Source organism: Anser anser, assembly GCF_964211835.1.
Source record: "Anser anser genome assembly, chromosome: W".
Taxonomy (NCBI): Eukaryota; Metazoa; Chordata; class Aves; order Anseriformes; family Anatidae; genus Anser; species Anser anser.
In genome coordinates, this window is record NC_139731.1 from 9,177,612 (window position 1) to 9,201,690 (window position 24,079).

Consider the following 24,079-nt stretch of genomic DNA (forward strand, 5'->3'; position numbering starts at 1 on the left):
CTTAAGGAAGGGGCCCGACCGGTACGGATTAAACAGTACCCGTTGAAGCTAGAAGCTAGGCTAGGGATAGTAAAGATTATAGATAAATTTCTTAGCTACCACATTCTGGAGGAATGCAAATCTGAATATAATACCCCAGTTTTCCCAGTAAAGAAACCTAATGGGGAATACAGGCTAGTGCAGGACCTTAGGGCAATAAACGAAATAACAAAAGATATTCACCCAGTGGTGGCTAATCCTTATACATTGTTAACATCTGTAAAAGAGAAATATAAGTGGTTTACGGTAATTGATTTAAAAGACGCCTTCTTCTGCATACCCATTGACAAGGAAAGTAGAAAGCTTTTTGCTTTTGAATGGGAAAATCCACGGAACGGACGAAAGATGCAACTAACCTGGACAAGGTTGCCTCAAGGATTCAAGAATAGCCCGACCCTCTTCGGCAGTCAACTAGCTAAAGAAATAGAAGACTGGATTAACCAAGAACAGATTCAGGTACCAAAGGACCGATACTTGCTGCTACAATATGCGGACGATATATTAATAGCTACCGAAGGAGAGTCAGAATGTATTCAGGTAACTACTGATATTTTGAATCAATTGGGACTAAATGGGTACAAGGTTTCTAAACAAAAGGCACAAATTGCGTGCACAACAGTAATTTATTTGGGATGTGAAATTTCTCAAGGACAAAGAAAATTGGGAGTTAACCGAATACAAGCTATTTGTGAAATCCCCGAGCCGCGAAATCTGCACGAACTACGGGCTTTCCTAGGTATGGCCGGGTGGTGTAGACTGTGGGTAATAGACTATGGACTCATAGCAAAGCCCCTCTATGAAACCCAAAAGGCCTGTACATTTACCTGGGGAAAGCCACAACAAGAGGCCTTTAAGAAATTAAAAGAAGCCCTGATGAAGGCGCCTGCCTTGGGCTTGCCGGACTTATCAAAGGACTTTCAGCTGTTTGTGCATGAGAGACAACGATTGGCATTAGGAGTACTGACCCAGCGACTTGGGAGCTGGAAAAGACCTGTGGGGTATTTTTCTAAACAATTGGATGCGGTAAGCGCCGGATGGCCCTCGTGTTTAAGGGCCGTGGCAGCCACAGTCCTTTTAATACAGGCAAAAGGGGGGCCATTGGCTATCGCCCAGCCGAATGAATCTTAAGAACTACTAACCTATTGAACCCAGCAGTGTTTCTAGGAACAACTGCGGAGGAAGGAGACCTCAGTCATGATTGCATGGAGATCATCGAACATACCTATGCCAGCAGAACAGACTTAAAAGATCAGCCTCTGGAGAGACCAGATTGAGAACTTTTCACGGATGGAAGCAGCTTCGTGGAAAATGGGACTCGTTTTGCAGGATACGCGGTAACTACATCAACGGTAGTGATTGAGGCAAATTCCCTACCTCCGGGGCCTTTAGCCCAACGAGCAGAAATAGTTGCCCTGACACGAGCCCTGGAACTAAGCGAGGGTAAGAATGTGAATATTTGGACAGATTCAAAATATGCATTCGGGGTAGTCCACGTACATGGGGCATTATGGAAAGAAAGGGGAATGCTATCCTCATAAGGGACTAATATAAAATATCAGGAAGAAATATTGAAATTAATAACAGCTGTACAGAAACCCCAACAGGTGGCCATAATGCATTGTAAAGCTCATCAAGGAGGGATGTCAGAGATTGCAGAAGGTAACAGATTGGCAGATTTGACGGCCCGGAAGGTCGCGCGTGAAGTACGGAAAGTAATGGCTCTAATTCCATCGAAGGTAGGCCTCTCTTGTTTCAAATTACCTAAAAACCCAAAGTATTCAGCAGAAGATGAGAGACTTGCAAATTTGATGAAGGCCCGGAAGAATCCTGACGGATGGTATGTGACTGCGACAGGACAACTCATAGTGCCTCCTATAATAATGCGAGAAATCTTACAAATAAAACATAATGAATGTCACTGGGGTGCAGGAGCAATGGTGACCTATTTGAAACGAGGTGTCATCTCGGTACACATGTTAACAATGGCAAAGTCAGTAATGTCAAAATGTGAGCTTTGCTTAAAGAATAACCCGGTAGCAAGGAAACATGCTGAGATGGGAAGAACTAGAGCTGGGATAGAGCCTGGAGATTACTGGCAAATAGACTTCGTAGAACTGCCTAAAGCAAGAGGTTATAAATACCTATTGGTAGGGGTTGATACTTTTTCAGGATGGCCGGAGGCCCTTCCCTGTCGCACCAACCAAGCAAAGGAAACGGTAAAATGGTTACTACAGGAAATAATCCCTAGATTTGGTGTACCATTGGGTATTTCTTCAGACAGGGGACCACATTTCATTGCCAATGTGGTTAAGGAGGTTAGTAGGTTACTGGGAATCACCCAGAACACCCTATCCCACTTACTCCACCCCCATCCTATAGTACTAGCGTTAACAAGCAGGCATAGAGGAATCAATAAGATAGTAGACTAACGAAGATGCGTTAAGATTATACTTACTAATCTCTATATCAAGTTATACTCACTAACTTCTACTAACCTGATTCAACCTAATAGTAATGAAAATACTTGCTCTTGGTATGAGTGAAGTATTTTCAAAGGGGGGAAATGTTAGTGTTGGGGAGAATCGAATGGATGTTCTATTAATGTTTCTCAGGTGATGGATCATACGGTATAATTAAATATTATTAAATGTACTTACATTATCAAGTAATCTATGTATACTGGAAACCTAGGGAGTACACTGAACATTTAAAGGAATCGTTGAAGGGGAACCCTGGGAGGGAATAGGTGCAACCTGACCTTGGATAAGGGCCTGGAGATGATGAAATGAGTTGAAGCAGAATCAAGGAGCGAAGGGAGCATGCGTCGAGTGAGAAAGGTGAAAGAGTTCAGCGGAGAGGAAGACTCCTTACTTCATCTGGACGACCACCTGGACGACCACCAGAGTGCGCCACGCATGTGCAAAGGGGAGGGGAGCTAATTAGAATGAAAAGCGAGGCTGATGTTGCAACCTGTAATGAATATGTATACCTGACGCAATATTGTATGTATAAATAATGGCTGGGAAGTAACGGGACTTGAAGCCAGATTTGGGCACCTGCCCCGGCTTCCAGCGCTGAATAAAGCACCTTCATATAATCACTTGGTGGTTATGTGGTTGCTACGCTAACATCCCCAACACTAACATTTCCCCCCTTTGAAAATACTTCACTCATACCAAGAGCAAGTATTTTCATTACTATTAAAACATAATTATATACATCCTGTTTACCGGTAACATGCATATTCGGGTTCGGTTCAGGAGACTCATAAGGTTTTCCATACATGATTTCATAGGGACTTACTGACATCCCACTTCTTGGCTTTATTCTAATTCTTAGCAAGGCTATTGGTAAGGCCTGTGGCCACTGTATCTTAGCTTCCTGACAGATTTTGCTTAATTGTCCTTTTAAAGTTTGGTTCATCCTCTCTACTTGACCACTAGATTGAGGCCTCCATGGGGTATGTAAGTTCCAGGTAATTCCTAGTAACCTACTAACCTCCTTAACCACATTGGCAATGAAATGTGGTCCCCTGTCTGAAGAAATACCCAATGGTACACCAAATCTAGGGACTATTTCCCGTAGTAACCATTTTACCGTTTCTTTAGCTTGGTTGGTTCGACAGGGAAGGGCCTCCGGCCATCCTGAAAAAGTATCAACCCCTACCAATAGGTATTTATAACCTCTTGCTTTAGGCAGTTCCACGAAATCTATTTGCCAGTAATCTCCAGGCTCTATTCCAGCTCTAATTCTCCCCATCTCAGCATGTTTCCTTGCTACCGGATTATTCTTTAAGCAAAGCTCACATTTTGACATTACTGACTTTGCCATTGTTAACATGTGTACCGAGATGACACCTCGTTTCAAATAGGTCACCATTGCTTCTGCACCCCAGTGACATTCATTATGTTTTATTTGTAAAATTTCTCGCATTATTATAGGAGGCACTATGAGTTGTCCTGTCGTAGTCACATACCAGCCGTCAGGATTCTTCTGGGCCTTCATCAAATTTGCAAGTCTCTCATCTTCCGCTGAATACCTTGGGTTTTTAGGTAATTTGAAACAAGAGAGGCCTACCTTCGATGGAATTAGAGCCATTACTTTCCGTACTTCACGCGCGACCTTCCGGGCCGTCAAATCTGCCAATCTGTTACCTTCTGCAATCTCTGACGTCCCTCCTTGATGGGCTTTACAATGCATTATGGCCACCTGTTGGGGTTTCTGTACAGCTGTTATTAATTTCAATATTTCTTCCTGGTATTTTATATTAGTCCCTTGTGAGGATAGCATTCCCCTTTCTTTCCATAATGCCCCATGTACATGAACTACCCCGAATGCATATTTTGAATCTGTCCAAATATTCACGTTCTTACCCTCGCTTAGTTCCAGGGCTCGTGTCAGGGCAACTATTTCTGCTCGTTGGGCTGAAGTCCCCGGAGGTAGGGAATTTGCCTCAATCACTACCGTTGATGTAGTTACCGCGTATCCTGCATAACGAGTCCCATTTTCCACAAAGCTGCTTCCATCTGTGAAAAGTTCCCAATCTGGTCTCTCCAGAGGCTGATCTTTTAAGTCTGTTCTGCTGGCATAGGTATGTTCGATGATCTCCACGCAATCATGACTGAGGTCTCCTTCCTCCGTAGTTGTTCCTAGAAACACTGCTGGGTTCAATAGGTTAGTAGTTCTTAAGATTACATCATCTTGCTCAGTTAGTATAGCTTGATATTTCATCATTCGGCTGGGCGATAGCCAATGGCCCCCCTTTTGCCCCAATACCGTAGTCACCATATGTGGCACGAACACCTCAATTCGTTTCCCTAATGTGAGCTTCCTGGCTTTCTGTATTAAAAGGACTGTGGCTGCCACGGCCCTTAAACACGAGGGCCATCCAGCGCTTACCGCATCCAATTGTTTAGAAAAATACCCCACAGGTCTTTTCCAGCTCCCAAGTCGCTGGGTCAGTACTCCTAATGCCAATCGTTGTCTCTCATGCACAAACAGCTGGAAGTCCTTTGATAAGTCTGGCAAGCCCAAGGCAGGCGCCTTTATCAGGGCTTCTTTTAATTTCTTAAAGGCCTCTTGTTGTGGCTTTCCCCAGGTGAATGTACAGGCCTTTTGGGTTTCATAGAGGGGCTTTGTTATGAGTCCATAGTCCATTACCCACAGTCTACACCACCCGGCCATACCTAGGAAAGCCCGTAGTTCATGCAAATTTCGCGGCTCGGGGATTTCACAAATAGCTTGTATTCGGTTAACTCCCAATTTTCTTTGTCCTTGAGAAATTTCACATCCCAAATAAATTACTGTTGTGCACGCGATTTGTGCCTTTTGTTTAGAAACCTTGTACCCATTTAGTCCCAATTGATTCAAAATATCAATAGTTACCTGAATACATTCTGACTCTCCTTCGGTAGCTATTAACATATCGTCCGCATATTGTAGCAGCGAGTATCGATCCTTTGGTACCTGAATCTGTTCTTGGTTAATCCAGTCTTCTATTTCTTTAGCTAGTTGACTGCCGAAGAGGGTCGGGCTATTCTTGAATCCTTGAGGCAACCTTGTCCAGGTTAGTTGAATCTTTCGTCCGTTCCGTGGATTTTCCCATTCAAAAGCAAAAAGCTTTCTACTTTCCTTGTCAATGGGTATGCAGAAGAAGGCGTCTTTTAAATCAATTACCGTAAACCACTTATATTTCTCTTTTACAGATGTTAACAATGTATAAGGATTAGCCACCACTGGGTGAATATCTTTTGTTATTTCGTTTATTGCCCTAAGGTCCTGCACTAGCCTGTATTCCCCATTAGGTTTCTTTACTGGGAAAATTGGGGTATTATATTCAGATTTGCATTCCTCCAGAATGTGGTAGCTAAGAAATTTATCTATAATCTTTACTATCCCTAGCCTAGCTTCTAGCTTCAATGGGTACTGTTTAATCCGTACCGGTCGGGCCCCTTCCTTAAGTTCAATTTTTACTGGCTGGGCTACTTTTGATTTTCCAGGCACGTCCGTTTCCCAAACAGCAGGCATTACTGCATTTTCTACCTCTTTTGGTATATGAGGAACAGCCTTCTCTTTAATCATTAATATTTGTCCCACTTTTGATTCCGGGATTCTCATAATCAATTCTCCATCTTCAAACATTATGGTAGCGTTTAGTTTAGTTAGCAAATCCCGTCCCAAAAGAGGAATAGGGCACTCTGGTACATATAAAAATTTATGCGTAATTTCTTTGCCTCCAAACCGTAAATCAAGGGGTTGTAAGAACGGCCGTATTTCCTCCTTCCCCTGCCCCTTAATCCTGCATGTTCTCTCCCTTGAATTACTGCTAATAAGTTCTGTTGTTGCCTTTTTGTCGTTTCCTTTTCTCTGTTATTATACACTTTCCAGGTTATTTCCAACAGCCTATCCAAATTTCTCAAATCTGCACCTTCTAACTTTTGCAATTTCTTCCTAATATCCTCTTGGGCTTGTCCCAGGAAAATGAGTGCTAATTGAGCTTTAGCTTGCTCAGTCTCTACGTCTAAATCTGTATATTTCTTAGCAGTTTCTTTCAATCTCTCTAAAAAGGCGGAAGGTGATTCCGCTTTTTCTTGCCTGACATTATACAATTTTGACCAATTTATGGTCCGGGGCATGGCATTCTGTACCCCGATTTGTACCCAATCTTGATAACTCTTCAGCCTCCTTATTCCATCCCCTGTGTTATAATCCCATTGGGGATCCTCGGTGGGGAAGTTTTGATCTAGATTTCCAAGCACTAATCCATTTCGTATATCTTCTCGGGCTCTCTCTCTGGCTGCCCGCAATACCATGTCCTTTTCTGTTGAATCCATCAAAGTATCCAGGATCACCTGGAGATCATCCCAATCGGGATTTTGGGTTTTAATTATCATTTTCATTACCCTAGCTACTTTATCTGGGTTTTCCCTGTAGGTGCCGGCTGCTTGCTTCCATATCATTAAATCCCCAGCTGAAAAAGGCACCTTGACATATACCGGTCCTTCTGTCCCCACTCCTTGCCTGAGGGGAGCGATTATTTTCCCTCCCTCTTCATTTATAGTTTCTCCTGCCCTTCGCTGTTGCCGGGTCCTATGTGACACAGGGGAGACTAAAGTCGGGGATTCTCCATCACTACTGCTATCTTCCTTTTCTTTTTTTTCCTCCCTGTCCTGGCTCTTCCGGCGGAGCCGACGGCGCAACTTCCAAGTCAATATTTCCATTATTCATTTCCCCATAATACTTATTATTCTCTATTGCCTGATGCTGTATACAGCGTCCCTCCTTAGTACATGCACAACAACGTTCCTCAGTTGAAACCTCAAGCACCATTATTCCACAAGCATGCTGCCATTCAGGCTTTCGGCGCAAATAAAAGAATAATTCCACATACGGCAGTTCATCATATTTTCCTTCCCACTTACAAAATAGCATTAATTGTAAAATTGTATTATATTGCAATGTTCCATTCTCAGGCCAAGTTTCTTGGTCCTCTAGTTTATACTGTGGCCACCAAATGTTACAATAATCAATCAGCTTTCCTTTCCGCATTTCTTGACCAAAACCTCCCTCTTTCCAGTGTGCTAGCAAACACCCCAGTGGGGATGTCCGCGGGATAGGTACATCTTTTCCCAGAATTCCTTTAATCTTTTTCATTTTGAGCTTATGATACAAACCCAAAAGCTGCTGGAGCAGCAGCACACTCCCCCAGAAGCTGCCGGAGCAGCAGCGTGCTTACCACATACCAATAATACCAGGTGCTGACCCTTCAGCACAAACCAATACAATTACCAATACCAAACCACCAATGCCGAACCTGCAGAGCTTTCGCTCTGTCTAACGGACGGCGCCTAGGCTTACCCCGGGAGCTCCCTGCCCAACCGAGCGTGGCTTTCGCCGCGTCTGACCGGCAGGCTTTCCCAACCAAATCGGTACCGAATACTCAAAGTTGAAAGCACCTTTGCTTACCACTCCAGTGGTACGTCGTGAGCAGCGGAGGTCGGTCGTGGTCGACTGCTCCCCGAGAATCCCTCGGTGCCGGCTGGAGCGAAACCGAGACACGATCCGCCTCAGCAGTGCCCACGCTGTCCCATCTGGGTCGCCAAAATGTTAGCGTAGCAACCACATAACCACCAAGTGATTATATGAAGGTGCTTTATTCAGCGCTGGAAGCCGGGGCAGGTGCCCAAATCTGGCTTCAAGTCCCGTTACTTCCCAGCCGTTATTTATACATACAACATTGCGTCAGGTATACATATTCATTACAGGTTGCAACATCAGCCTCGCTTTTCATTCTAATTAGCTCCCCTCCCCTTTGCACATGCGTGGCGCACTCTGGTGGTCGTCCAGGTGGTCGTCCAGATGAAGTAAGGAGTCTTCCTCTTCGCTAAACTTTTCACCTTTCTATTCGACGCATGCTCTCTCCGCTCCTCGGTTCTACTTCAACTCACTTCATCATTTCCAGGCCCTTATCCAAGGTCAGGTTGTACCTATTCCCTCCCGGGGTTCCCCTCCAACGATTCTTTTGATTGTTCAATGTACTCCCTAAGTTTCCAGTATACATAGATTACTTGATAATGTAAGTACATTTAATAATATTTAATTATACCGTATGATCCATCACCTGAGAAACATTAATAGAACATCCATTCGATTCTCCCCAACACTAACACTCCCACCTTCCTCCTTGTCAGACTCAAAACATTTAAGAACAAAATAGGATTACAAGATGCCCCGCCGGGCCCGTATATTGGGCACCACCAATCAACACTTGGATAAAACAGCACTTCTTTTCGGTCTGTCATGCGCTTCATTCGTCTCCGGCCGCTCCCCTCGCGGAGAATACGGAACCGCGGATCGGAACTCCGCACTCGCTTCGCAGCAATGCTGCGTCTCACTCACACAGCACAATCACGCAATCACACAGAGAGGCCCCTTGCACTTCTCGCTCATACCACAAGAATATTTCACTTAAAACAATAACCAAACTTGTTTGTATCATCTCCGGCCGTGTTCCTTGTGGAGTAATTCACTTCACAACAATACTTTGTCTCAAACACATACACAAATGCTTTCAACATGAGATACCCAGACATCCACAAATAAGACATACAATTATCAACACTCCAAATTATTATCCCTACAGCAGCTGCAAATATTACCCAGATAACCTTGTCACAATTTTGAGAGGCCCGCTTACCCTTCTCCTGCTTCGTATACAGTCATTAGCAGGTCCGTCCTGGCTCCCAAAACTGGGATGCAGCGGTAACCTCGGATTTGCTCGATCTACTTCCAAGATCGCTAGCGGCTGCTCTATCAGTCAGCAAATCCCCCTTGATTCTATCGGTCAGCAAATACCCCTTGACCACTCCATTGGTCACCAAATCTCCCGTGACCGCTCTATTGGTCAGCCTGTAGGGTACCCTTCTCCCACATGGGGACTATGCTGCACGCCAGATGTCTCTGCGCGATTTACCAGCCGCCCCAGCCACGCGTACGACTTACAGGCCCTTCCTGTACTGTAAAACATACCGTTTGTCTGCAGCTTCAGGAGGTCCTTGTCTGCTCCCGCGGTGAGTGGCTGAGAGTGGAGGCTCCTCCGAGGAAAATACTCGGGGTGCACCTAGGGGCATCCGCTCCGCAGTCGATCCCGCAGCCGAGCAGAGCGTCTCCTGCCTGGCTCGCCAAACTGACTTGTGGAAAACGGACTCCACAATCAGTAAGATTGTAAAGTAGGTATGTTTATTCAGCGCTGGGCAGCACGGGGGGTAGTCCCGCCAAAGTCGTGCGCACCTGACGCGGCAACTTGCCTTGGTTATATGCAGTAAAGAGTTACATATGCGTGAAGTTTCACAGTACGCCTATACGTATTCATAACCTGTCCCCGCTTCGTATTAAAATTAGTTCCAAGGAGTCATTTCCATAAACTCCTCCCATCTGCGCTTGCGCAGTGTATTCTGGTGGTGGTCGTCAGGGGTCGTGAGGATGAAGACTGATGACTCTTCCTCGTCACCGCTAGTTGACCTCTTGTCTTTGCGCAGACTCAGTTGCTCCTTGGCTCTTGTCCATCTGCAGGACCAGTTTCTACCAGTTTCTTAAGATAGGCTCACTCTCTTATTAGGAGACTGACCTTGGTAAGGGGCCCAAGGCTTCTTGCTTTAGTTAATTTGCACAATGCACCATTGTTAGCAAAGACACTAAGTAGCATCCTAGTTTAATGCCGTCAGCGCTCTCTCTCTACTTGATAAGATTCTCCTAACTCCCTCTCTCAGTGGTACTCCATGGGCTGCAGGGGGACAGCCTGCTTCACCATGATCCTCACCACAGGCCGCAGAAGACGTCTGCTCCGGTGCCTGGAGCACCTCTCCCCCTCCTTCTTCACTGACCTTGGCACCTGCAAGGCTGTTTCTCACTCTCCCAGCTGCTGTGTGGTGTAGTGTTTTTTTCTTTTTCTTTTCTTTCTTTCTTTTTTAAATATGCTCTCGCAGAGGCGCAAACAACATCGCTTATTGGCTCGGCTCTGGTCAGCAGCGGGGCCCTTACCTAACATGGGGCAGCTTCTAGATTCTTTTCACAGAAGCCATCCCTATGGCCCCCTGCTACCAAAACCTTGCCACGTAAACCCACTACATTCCACCCCTCGCCTCTGTGAAAAGTATATTTAAGAATAATCACAATATACTCTTACTTTACAGTCATCACAATCTTCACAAACTTACATCAAAAAGAAAAAGAATTCCCCACACCAAAATAAACATAACATCATCACAACACTGACGAGGTGGACAATTTACACACACACCACCCCTCGTCCCTTCACCACACTAATATGAAACATATTCTTCACAATTGTTGCTTTCTTAAATTCTTCACAACTACTACATTCATAACAATCATCCAGTCCATGTTTTGCCCGTTACTTCTCTCAACTATCATCCTTATCTCAAATTCCTTGAGCCCCACGTTGGGCAAGTAAAAAAACATAAGAAGTTATCATGGATTTTTTTCAGCTGCTAGGATTTATTGAGTTTCTTGTTTTCACTGCTGAGATCTGTGGCTGCCTTTTCAGGGGATCCACCCACATCCTTGGCCGAGCTGCCGGCGGCGGCCCGCAGCGCCAGCAGAGGGGCCGGCGGGCTGAGGGGAGGCCGGCCCGGCGGGGGGGGGGAGGTGGCGGCGGGGGGGCAGCAGCGGGGGCCCGCAGGGCGGCGGGCCCGGGCGCAGCAGCAGGCGGAACATGGCAGCGCCCGGTGCGTGCAGGCGGGCGCTCAAACTGGAGAAACGCAGCAGCTGGCGGCGGGGCGGGCGGGCAGGTGCCCGGAGCTGACAGCGGGGCGGGCGACGGCGGCGCTGATGGCCGCAATGGCATCGAGCGCGAAGTGGCCGCCATGGGTTGGGATATTGTCTCTGCCTCTGTTCCCAAGTCTATCAGGTTTACTTCCTCTGGCGGTACGCAGTCACCGCTTTTTATTTCACCCGCCTGTGTAGCCTGAGCGGCCGCTGTCTGTACCCTTTTTTCCGTTTGCCATGATCTCAGTGTCTCAGTTGCTAAGCGCCACGTCATCGTCACCTCAGTAGCTGTTGTATCTCCCCGCAAGGCAGTGTCCCATATAGATGTCCCAGCATTTTCCCAAGTTTTTAAATCAAACATCGCCAAAACTGTCAACGGGGCCCCATTCTTTTGTAAGAACTTTGGCAATAGTTTCACTTTATACGGGTCATATTTCACTCCTCTTTTTACCAGGAGTTGAGTCAGTAGCTTAGCTATCGCCTCCTCCTCGGCCGATAGATTACCTCCCATAGTTAATGCCCCAGCCGCTCACCTGCTTCTTGAGGTGATGTCCCAGGATTAAAGCCATGGTCCCGCCGCCAGCTTGAGTCGTTCAGCTGGGGTCCCTTCAGACGCTTCTCTCAGCGTTGCTCTCTTCCGATCACATCGGGGTCACCATTTGAAGGGATGAAAGACACGGACTCCTGATGGCTCTTGAACATAAGGCCTTTATTGCCATTTTTCACCACTACATATACTTTCCCCGTAGCCCCATGCGCTGTCCACGCGCCCGAATCTGTCATACAATTGGTTAGAGACCCTCAGACACACTCCTCAAGCCAGCCAGCAATTGGCCACTGCCCAAAGCTCATCTTTAACACTGTAGCCAATTTACTTTATCTCGACCTTGCTCAAGTTTTTGGTTCTACCGCTGTTTTCCTCATTATCTCTAACTCAGGGACGTGTGAAACAGCGCAAAGCCACCTGCGAATTCCTTTCCCACACATGGGTGGCATTTAAAAAAAAATAATAAAAGCAGTTTTGCCATTTATAGCTCCTCATGGCTAGAGTTGTGAAAGGTATTCAGCTACCGAGTCCAAATGCTTACAAGTACCTGGGTCCCTAGCTTCTTCACAGAATCATCTAGGTTGGAAGAGACCTCCAAGACCTCCACCTAGTCCAACCTATGACCTAACACTAACAAGTCCTCCACTAAACCATGTCACTAAGCTCTACATCTAAACGTCTTTTAAAGACCTCCAGGGATGGTGAAGGAGGACTTTTCTTAATGCTGCCCAGGACACAGTTGGCCTTCCGGGCTGCAAGCGCGCACTGCTTCTCATCCAGCAGCCCCCAAGTCCTTCTCCGCAGGGCTGCTCTCAAGTTCTTCTTCGCCCAGTCTATATAAATACCTGGGATTGACCCAGCCCAAGTGCAACACCTTGCACTTGGCCTCGTTGAACCTCATTAGGTTCTCATGGGCCCACTTCTCCAGCCTGTCCAGGTCCCTCTGGATGGCATCCCTTCCCTCTATTGTATCGACTGCACTACTCAGCTTGGTGTCATCTGCAAACTTGCTGAGGGTGCACTCGATTCTGTCACCTATGTCATTGATAAAGATGTTGAAGAGCACCGGTCCCAAGACCGACCCCTGAGGGACACCACTTGTGACCGGCCTCCACCCAGACATAGAACTGTTGACCACAACCCTTTGGCTGCGACCAGCCAACCAATTCTTTACCCACCTAACAGTCCATCCTTCAAATCTATACCTCTCCAATTTAGAGAGAAGAATGTGGTGAGGGACCATATCAAAGGCTTTGCTCAAGTCCAGGTAGATGACATCCATTGCCCTCCCTTTGTCCACCGATGCCGTCACTCCATCATAGAAGGCAACCAGATTGGTTAGGCAAGATCTGCCTTTGGTGAAGCCGTGCTGGCTGTCTCGGATCACCTCTTTATCTTGTGCATGCCTGTGCTGGGTCTGTCTGGGATGAAGTTAACTTCCCCTGCAGCAGCTCATACAGTGCTGTGCTCTGCACTCGTAGCTAGAACAGCACTGGTATCACTCCAGTGTTGTGTCTATTGCTGCATAATACTGCCACCGCATCAGGATTCCCACCAAGCCCCCAAGAACCAGCAGGCTGGAGGTGGGCAAGTGATGGGGAGGGGACATCACCAGGGTAGCTGACCTAAACCGACCAAAGGGATATTTCATACCATATGATGTCACACTCATCAATAAAAAGGGGGGCTCTCGTGGTGGAAGGGCCTGTCCTCCCGAACAACCGTTACGTGTACTGAGGCCCTGCTTCTCAGGACGTGGCAAAACATCACTCGTCGATGGGAAGTAGAGAGGAACATTTTTTTCCTCTCTCTCTGTGCTTCCGCGTGGCCTTTTTTTGTTGTTTTTGTTTTGGTTTTTGTTTTCCCCTCTCCCTTTTCCCTTTAATTAAATCATCCTTATCTCAAACCTTGAGCTCTGTGTGTCATATTTTCTCCCCCTTCCTCTTTGAGGAGGGGGAGTAAGAGAGCGGCCGTGGTGGAACTCAGCTGCCCACCCGAGTAAAAGCACTAAAATGCCTTAAAATGTCTTCCAGGAGGATCTGCTCCACGATCTTCCCAGGCACAGAGGTGAGGCTCACCAGCCTGTAGTTCCCCAGGTCTTCCTTTCTCAAAAATGGGAGTAATGTTTCCCTTTTTCCAGTCTCCAGGGACTTCACCCGACAGCCATGATTTTTCAAATACGATGGAGAGCGGCTCAACAACCACATCAGCCATCTCTCTCAGCACCCTGGGATATATACCATCTGGCCCCATGGACTTATACACATCCAATTTCATTAGGTGGTCCCGGACTTGTTCCACTGTCACAGTGGGATAGAATCTGCTCCTCTCACCCTCTCCTCGAGGTTCAGGGTCCTGACAGACATAGGAAACCTGACCACCAGTGAAGACTGAGGCAAAGCACTTATTGAGTACCTCAGCTTTTTCCATGTCTGAGGAAGCCAGTTCTCCCGTCTCGTTTATCAGAGGGGGAACACTCTCCTTGGCCTGTCTCCTCCTGCCTATGCATCTGTAAAACCCCTTCTTGTTATTCTTCACATCCCTTGCCAAGTTCAGCTCCATCTGTGCCTTGGCTTTCCTGATCCCGTCTGTACACATCCCGATGACACCCCTGTATTCCTCCCAGGCTACACAACCCTGCTTCCACTTCCTGTACATTTCCCTCTTTTCCCTCAGTTTAAGCTGCAGGTCCTTGCTCAGCCATGCCGGTCGCCTGCCTCCTCTGCTCGATTTCTTCTGCTGGGGGATGGAGAGCTCTTGCGCTCTCAGAAGGGTGTCCTTAAAGAGCTGCCAGCTCTGTTCCATTCCTATGCCCTTAAGGACAGTTTCCCAGGGGATCCCAGCCAGTAATTCCTTGAGCAGCCGGAAGCTTGCTCTCCTGAAGTTCAGGGTCCTGACTCTGCTTTTTGCCAGACCCATATTCCTCAAGATCACAAACTCCACCAGGGCATGTTCGCTACAGCCCAGGCAGCCTCCAGTCTTAACCTTTCTAATGCTCTCTTCCACACTGGTGAGCACCACGTCTAGTAAGGCTTCACCTCGGGTTGATCCGTCTATTACCTGGACCAGGAAGTTATCCTCAACAGTCTCCAGGAATCTCCTGGGTTGCCTGGAACCTGCCGTGCCACTACCCCAGCAGATATCTGGGTGGTTGAAATCCCCCATCAGGACAAGAGTTTGTGAGCGTGACAGTTCTTGCAGCTGAAGCAAGAAGGCCTCATCAACAGACTCCCCCTGATCAGGTGGCCTGTAGCAGACCCCAATCACTAGATGTCCTTTACCAGACCAATCCTCAATTTTCACCCACGAGCTCTCAGCCTGGTCATGGCTGTTTCTCAGGCACAGCTCTTCACAATCTATCCGCTTCCTAACATAGATGGCAACTCCTCCTCCCCTCCTTCCTCACCTATCCCTTCTGAACAGTTTGTAGCCATCAACAGCCACACTCCAGTCATGCGAATCATCCCACCAGGTTTCCGTGATGGCAACTACATCATAGTTTCCTACTAGCATGGTGGCCTCCAGCTCCTCCTGTTTGTTACCCATACTGCATGCATTAGCGTAAATACACCTCAGCTGGGCCACCTTTTGGGAGGGAGAAGCCCTAATACCCTCTTGACCATACTCAGGTGTTTCCATAGTAACCAATCTCTCACCAACCCTTGTGTCCTTCCTGCAAAATGTTATGTCATCCTCCTCCTTCACCAAGACACAAGACTGCAAGGTCTTCCTAGCGCATTCCTCACCCACAAGAACTGGCATGTTACATTCAGGCTCCTTCATAGTGTCCCCGGTTCCACCCCCACCCCCCTTCATACCTAGTTTAAAGCTCTGTCAATGAACCCTGCCAACTCCCATCCTAAAACCCTTTTCTGCCGGTGGAGTAAGATATTCCTGTCTGTTGTCAGCAGGCCTGGTCTCATGTAAATTGACCCAAGGTCAAAAATCACAAACCCCTGCCGGTGACACCAGGCTCAGAGCCAATTATTAATCCGCTGGCTCATCATGTCCAGTCTCTCATTATTTCCTATAACTGGAGGGACAGAGGAGAACACGACCTGTGCTCCCGAACCCTTGACCAGTCTCCCAAGGCTCTTAAGTCCTTCTTCATAGTCCTTAGAGGAGTTCTTCCTATTTCATAACTGCCTACCTGAAACAACAAAAGAGGATAATAGTCCGAGGGCCGTACTAGCGAAGGAAGTTTCTTCCTTACATCTTTAACCCGGGTCCCCAGAAGGCAGCAGACCTCCCTGCGTAGCGGGTCTGGTCTGCATATCGGGCCTTCCGCTCCCTTCAGCGGTGAGCCACCAATGACAATGACCTGTCTTTTATTCTTTACTGAGGGGGTTTTAATGCAGTGGGTAGCCTGATTAGACTTTGGTGACACCTCCAAGTAGGAAGAACCATCACCCTCACCATTGTCCAGTTGTCCTCGCAGAGCAGTGTACCTGTTCTGCAGGGGCAGCTGGGGAGGTAGGGGAATCACCGGGCAGGTGCACCTGCTACACTTGTAACACCAAGCAGGGACCTTTTGCCATTGCCCCCTGTCCCCCAATTCATCACCATCATTGTTAGGGGGAGGAGAGGAGAGGGGGTTCACTGTAGCAGGAACTCTGCCTGCCTGCTGGTCCCCTCCTATTACCTACTGGCAAGGTGGTAGGTGGGGATGATGTGTTTCTCATGGAGCCTCTGCTGGCTGCCTAAGTCTCAGGGCTGGTAGGGACTGGCTCCACCAATCTATCTCACTCTCACTCTCCCTAATGCTCCTCAGCCTCTCCACCTCTTCCTTCAAGTCAGCCACAAGACTGAGTAAATCATTCACCAGGTCGCATCTGACGCAGGTGTTATCTATGTCACCCTGCACTGCAAGGGCTAGGCTCTGGCACAGGCTGCAACCAAAGACCTATACACTCACATGTTTGTGTGGGGCCTCTGTCTGGGTCTCCCCATTTTCTTGACAACAGCCTTTCGCCTGGGTGCAACCATGGCAAACCAGCAGGATTGCCAGTACTCTCTACGGTAGCTTCCTTGCTAAAATTATAAGTTGTAAGAGGCAAAGTTCCCAGAGAAGAGGAAAGGAAGTTGGGAAAGGGAGGAGGTGATCCTCCCTACCCCACCTGAACTGCCTGCCCTGCGCAAGCTGCCTGCGTTAACTGCCAAGCCAGCCCTGCTTGCACATCCTGTTTGCAGCACTCCTGCTGACTGCTTTTATACAGTGAGGGGGTAGCTGCCTCAGCAAGTGGCTGCAAAACGGTAGCGACACCCGATTTAAATGGCCTGCCGCTGCTACTGCTGGCTCCGCCCATGCCTTGTCAGCCTCCCTCGAGTAGCCTCGAGGCCAGAAAAAAAAGCCCTGCCCGCCTCGATCCCCTGCTCTGCTACAGAACGCTTCTGCCCCAGATACGATTGCCTTGTCAAATAACTGCAAAATGGCGGCGACGCCCGATTTAAATGGCCTGCCGCTGCCGGCTCCGCCCACGCCTCGTCAGCCTGCCTCGCGAGGGCTGCCGGTCCTGGCGGCTCCCTCGAATGACCTCGATGCTGGAACGAAAGCCCTGCCCGCTTTGATCCCCTGCTCCACTGCAGAACGTGTCCGCCCCGGAGCTGATTGCCTTGGTGAGACGATCTGGTCCTTTTTCTGGGATACTCGGTATCTGGCTGTTCCCAGGTAATTTAACAAGCTAATATTCAACTGTAAACATTTTTCTTTGGTTGGGGCTCCTAGCAGCAAGTCGTTGACGTATTGCAATAAGATCCTTTCATTCTTGCTTTGCCAGTTATTTAAATCTGCCCCCAAGGCAGTCCCAAATAATGTGGGGCTATTCTTGAATCTGAAAGAGGGAGTTAGGAGAATCTTATCAAGTAGAGAGAGAGCGCTGACAGTATCAAACTAGTGGATGCTGCTTAATGTCTTTCCTAACTATTGTGCATTGTGCAAATTAACTAAAGCAAGAAGCCTTGGGCCCCTTACCAAGGTTAGTCTCTTAATAAGAGCGTGAGCCTATCTTAAGAAACTGGCAGAAACTGGTCCTGCAGATGAACAAGAGCCAAGGAGCAACTGAGTCTGCGCAAAGACAAGAGGTCAACTAGCAGTGATGAGGAAGAGTCACCAACTTTCATCCCCGCGACCACCACCAGGAGACACTGTGCAAGCGCAGATGGGAGGAGCTTATGGAAATGACTTCTTGAACTAATTTTAATATGAAGCTGGGACAGGTTATGCATATGTATAGACGCATTGTGAAACTTCATGCATATGTAACTCTTTACTGCAAATAACCATGGCAAGTTGCTGCATTGGGCGTGCACGACTTTGGCGGGACTACCCCCCGTGCTGCCCAGTGCTGAATAAACATACCTACTTTACAATCTTACTGATTGTGGCGTCTGTTTTCTGCAAGTCAAATCCTTGTGGCAATACTGTCCAACACATTTGGGTCTTTTTCCCTGCCATGGGATTTTTCCGATTCAAAAGCAAATATAGTCTGGCTATCAGGCTCCAGGGGTACGCAAAAGAAGGCATCTTTAAGATCCAAAACTGTGAAGTAAGAATCTCTTTTGGATAGTGTTGTTGGAAGGGTATACGGGTTTGGCACTACTTGGTGGATGGCCTCAGTTATTTTGTTTATGGCTCGCAAATCTTGCACAAACCTATACTCACTGCTATTTGTTTTTGTGGGTTTTTTTTGTTTGTTTGTTTGTTTTACTGCCAGTATTGGGGTGTTGAAACTAGATTGGCATTCATGGATTAATCCATAAGATATGAAATTGTCTATCAGAGGCTCCAGCCCCTTCCTTGCTGTAAGGCTAATTAGATATTGTGGCACTCGTACAGGTATAGCTCCCGGTTTTAGCTCAATCCAAACTGGAAGTGCATTTTTTGCTCTCCCAGGCTGTTTTCCTGCCCATACAAAAGGGGCTACTGCATTCAACACCTCTTCGGGGATCTGTAGCCTTTCCTCTGCCATTGGCTCTGTCAATAAACAAATTTGGGCCTTCCATGCATTCTCAGATGGAATTTTAACTTTTATCCCATTTGTGGAGAAGGTTACCTGTGCACGCAGTTTGCGCAGCAGATCTCTTCCCAACAAAGGGAGAGGACATTCAGGCATATATAAGAACTGGTGTGTCAAAACCTTCCCTCCGATCTCATAATCCATAGGTTGTAAAAAAGGGTCTTAAAGTCCTTTTCCCAGTTGCTCCTACAATTGGGACTTTTGCTTTAATTAAAGGTCCTTTGCAATCTGTTACTACTGAATGGGTTGCTCCGCTATCTAAAAGGAAATCAATTATTTCTTTTCCCAGCTTCACTGGAACCAAGGGACCTGCTGGGGAAACGAAATTAATTTCCCAGTCCCCATCAGTCTGAGTCCTCCAGCATAATCAAAGCACACTCTTGTTCCTCACTGCCTGCTTTATTTTTCTTCCTCAGCAGACATTCTTTCTTCCAGTGCCCCTCCTTCTTGCATATAGCACACTGATTGGGGCCCAAGCAAGCAGTTCTCTGTGCTTCCCTTGCCTGTCCTCATCCTTGCCTCCCTGAAAATTCATTTCTTTTACCCCTACTCCTACCGCTGTCTCTCACAGCCGCTGCTATCAGTGATGCCTGTACTCTCATTCTTTCTCTGTCTCTCTTTACTTCCTGGTTGTTATCAACCTTATAGGCTTTGTCAATCAGCTGTGAGAATGACATTCTTCTCATCCTCCTCCTCTATCTTTTGCAGCTTTTTTCTAATGTCTGGGGCTAATTGCCCTATGAACAGAATGGCAAACACTCTATTATTCACCTCTTTATCAGGATCTAAATCTGTCCACTTTCTGGCTGATTGACAGAGGCGTTCAAAAGAAAACACAGATGGGTTCTCATCCGGGCCCTGGTGTACCTCATATGATTTAGACACATTTTTTGGAACAAATTCCATGTTGAATACCATATAGGATTAATTGCCGATATTGTTCTGTTAATTGCTGACCCCTACTAGTATTTGGGTCCCACTTGGGATCTTTCTTAATAGGTAACACTTCCTCTACCTCCTCTCTTGGGGTACCTCTTTGTTTCTGCCTGAGCTTTTTCTAAAACCATTCTTCTTTCCTCTGCACTCAAGAAGGTGTTTAATATGACTTGAATACCCCCCCAGTTAGGGTTATGGGAAATCATAACAGGTTCTAACAACTGTTGCATTGCTGCCAAGTTCTCTCTATAAGGTCCAACACAGTGTTTCCAGTCTAATAAATCAGATGTTGTAAATGGAACATGAACAAAACCAGGTTCTCCTTCTGGTCCCACCGCCTGCCTTAACGGAGCCTCGATAACTGGCCCTACCCTTTGTCGGGTTGGAAGCGCTATTGGGCTAAAATTAGAATCATCCTGGGCCTCAGGAGAGGTCTCCAATGTTCCTGCAGAAGCCTCTACAGCTTGAGCCTCAGGAGAGGACTCTGATGTCCCCATAGAAACCTCTGCAGCCTGAGCCTCAGGAGTGATCTGTCCCTGCAGAAACAACTGCAGCCCAAGCCCCAGGAGCAATCCCCGTCCCCGCAGAAATGCCTGCAGAAACACCCGCAGCCTGAGCTTCAGGAGAGATTTCCAATGTTCTAGTTGAAACCTTGGAAATTCACCTGCTATGGGAGGCTTCTGACATCCCCACAGAAGCCTCAGAAATAGGGGAAACGTCTGGTTTATACGGTGGTGGTGCCAAGGGTACCAAAAACTGAACTTCTTGTTCTAGATCCGGATAGATTTTAGGGTGTTTATCACTCCCTTTCTTCCTTTTCTTTTTGGTGCATAACATAATATGATCTTCCCACAATCCACACTCCATCTGACTTCTCAAGTCCTGATACAATGATATGAAAGCACTAACATACACCACTTCGTTCCATTTTCCTTCCGAATGGCAAAATAACATTAATTGCAACATGGTATCATACTTAAAGGATCCATTTTGGATCCCTGATGGGATGCATCCCCGTGTGCTGAGGGAGTTGGTGGAGGTGATCGCCGAACCACTACCATCTTTGAAAGGTCTTGGAGAACAGGAGAGATGCGCTTAGACTGGAGGATAGCCAATGTCAGTCCGGTCTTCAAGAAGGGCAAGAAGGAGGATCCGGGAAACTACAGGCCAGTCAGTCTCACCTCTGTCCCTGGAAAGGTGTTGGAACAGCTTGTTCCGGATGCCATCTCCAAGCCATTGGAAGAGAAGAAGGTTATGAGGAGTAGTCAGCATGGATTCACCAAGGGGAAGTCGTGCTCGACGAACCTCGTTGCCTTCTATGATGGCATCACCAGCTGGGTAGATGGGTGGAGAGCAGTGAATGTCATCTACCTTGACATTAGCAAGGCTTTTGATACTGTCTCCCATGACATCCTGCTAGCAAAGCTGAGAAAGTGTGGGATAGATGAGAGGACAGTAAGGTGGGTTGAGAACTGGCTGACTGGCCGAGCTCAGAGGGTGGTGACCGGCGGCGCAGAGTCCGGCTGGAGACCTGTGACTAGCAGTGTTCCCCAGGGGTTGGTGCTGGGCCCGGTCTTGTTCAACATCTTCATCGACGACCTTGATGAGAGAATAGTGTCCACCCTCAGCAAGTACGCCGATGACACAAAGCTGGGAGGAGTGGCTGACATGCCAGAAGGCTGTGCTGCCATTCAGCGAGACCTGGACCGGCTGGAGAGCTCAGCAGGAAGAAACCAAATGAGGTTTAACAAGAGCAAGTGTAGAGTCCTGCACCTGGGAAGGAACAACAGCATGTATCAGTACAGGCTGGGGGATGACCTGCTGGAGAGGAGCTCTGCGGAGAAGGACCTGGGGGTCCTGGTGGACGACAGGTTGACCATGAGCCAGCAGTGTGCCCTGGTGGCCAAGAAGGCCAATGGGATCCTGGCGTGCATAAAAAGGAACGTGGCCAGCAGGTCAAGGGAGGTGATCCTCCCCCTCTACTCTGCCCTGATCAGGCCTCACCTGGAGTACTGTGTCCAGTTCTGGGCTCCCTGGTACAAAAAAAGTGAGGGATCTCCTGGAAAGAGTCCAGCGGAGAGCCACAAAGATGATATGGGGCCTGGAGCATCTTCCCTATGAGGAAAGGCTGACAGACCTGGGTCTGTTCAGCCTGGAGAAGAGAAGACTGAGAAGGGATCTTATTAATGTTTACAAATATCTTAACTGTGGGAGACAGTGGGATTTGGCCAACCTCTTTTCAGTGGTTTGTGGGAACAGGACAAGGGGCAATTGCCACAAAATGGATCAAAGGAAGTTGCACACCAATATGCGAAAGAACTTCTTCACGGTGAGGGTGACGGAGCACTGGAACGGGCTGCCCAGGGAGGTTGTGGAGTCTCCTTCTCTGGAGATATTCACAGAATCAGAATCATAGAATCATCTACGTTGGAAGAGACCTCCAAGATCACCGAGTCCAACCTCTGACCTAACACTAACAAGTCCTCCACTAAACCATATCACTAAGTGCTACATCTAAACATCTCTTAAAGGCCTCCAGGGATGGTGACTCAACCACTTCCCTGGGCAACCTATTCCAATGCCTAACAACCCTTTCAGTAAAGAAGTTCTTCCTAATATCCAACCTAAACCTCCCCTGGCACAACTTTAGCCCATTCCCCCTCGTCCTGTCACCAGGCACGTGGGAGAACAGACCAACCCCCACCTCGCTACAGCCTCCTTTAAGGTATCTATAGAGTCCGATAAGGTCACCCCTGAGCCTCCTCTTTTCCAGGCTGAACAATCCCAGCTCCCTCAGCTGCTCCTCGTAAGACTTATTCTCCAGACCCCTCACCAGCTTCGTTGCCCTTCTCTGGACTTGCTCGAGCACCTCGATATCCTTCTTGTAGTGAGGGTCCCAAAACTGAACACAGTACTCGAGGTGCGAGCCTCACCAGAGCCGAGTACAGGGGGACAATCACTTCCCTGGACCTGCTGGCCACACTGTTTCTTATGCAAGCCAGGATGCTGTTGGCCTTCTTGGCCACCTGAGCACACTGCTGGCTCATATTCAGCTGACTATCAGCCAATACTCCCAGGTCCTTCTCTGCCAGGCAGCTTTCTAACCACTCATCTCCCAGCCTGCAGCGCTGCTTGGGGTTGTTGTGCCCCAGGTGCAGAACCCGGCACTTGGCCTTGTTGAACTTCATACAGTTGACCTCAGCCCATCGCTCCAGCCTATCCAGATCCTCCTGCAGAGCCTTCCTTCCCTCGAGCAGATCGACACACGCACCTAACTTGGTGTCGTCTGCAAACTTACTGAGGGTGCACTCGATCCCCTCATCCAGATCATCAGTAAAGATATTAAAGAGAACTGGCCCCAGTACTGAGACCTAGGGGACTCCACTAGTGACTGGCCTCCAACTGGATTTAACTCCATTCACCACGACTCTTTGGGCCCGGCTATCCAGCCAGTTTTTAACCCAACAAAGCGTACGCCAGTCCAAGCCACGAGCAGCCAGTTTTTTGAGGAGAATGTTGTGGGAAATGGTGTCAAAAGCCTTACTGAAGTCAAGGTAGACCACATCCACAGCCTTTCTCTCGTCTACCCTGCGTGTCACTTTGACATAGAAGAAGATCAGGTTAGCCAAGCAGGACCTGCCTTTCATAAACCCATGCTGACTGGGCCTGATCGCCTGCTTGCCCTGCAAGTGCCGCGTGATGACACTCAAGATAATCTGCTCCATGAGCTTCCCTGGCACTGAAGTCAGACTGACAGGCCTATAGTTTCCCGGGTCAACCTTCTGGCCCTTCTTGTAGATGGGCGTCACATTTGCTAGTTGGCAGTCGACTGGGACCTCCCCTGGTAGCCAGGACTGCCGATAAATGATGGAAAGCGGCTTGGCCAGCTCTTCCGCCAGTTCTCCCAGTACCCTCGGGTGGATGACCTGTCCGGATGCCTACGTGGGTAACCTGCTCTAGGGAACCTGCTTTGGCAGGGGGGTTGGACCCGATGATCTCTTGAGGTCCCTTCCAACCCCTACAATTCTGTGATTCTGTGTTTCCTGGCCATTGTTCACCATCATCCATTTTGTACTGAGGCCACTCCTGATTACAATATTGCCTCATTTTACCCTTTGTCATGTATTCAACATAAAATTTAGATCAATTTTTGAGGATGCGTCCAAGGGAGAAGGAAGGGGGGATTCTGGGCTGACAGCTTCCCATTTTCTGTTTGGCGGCTGCTCACACTCGGCTTTAACCCACCAGTCAGGTC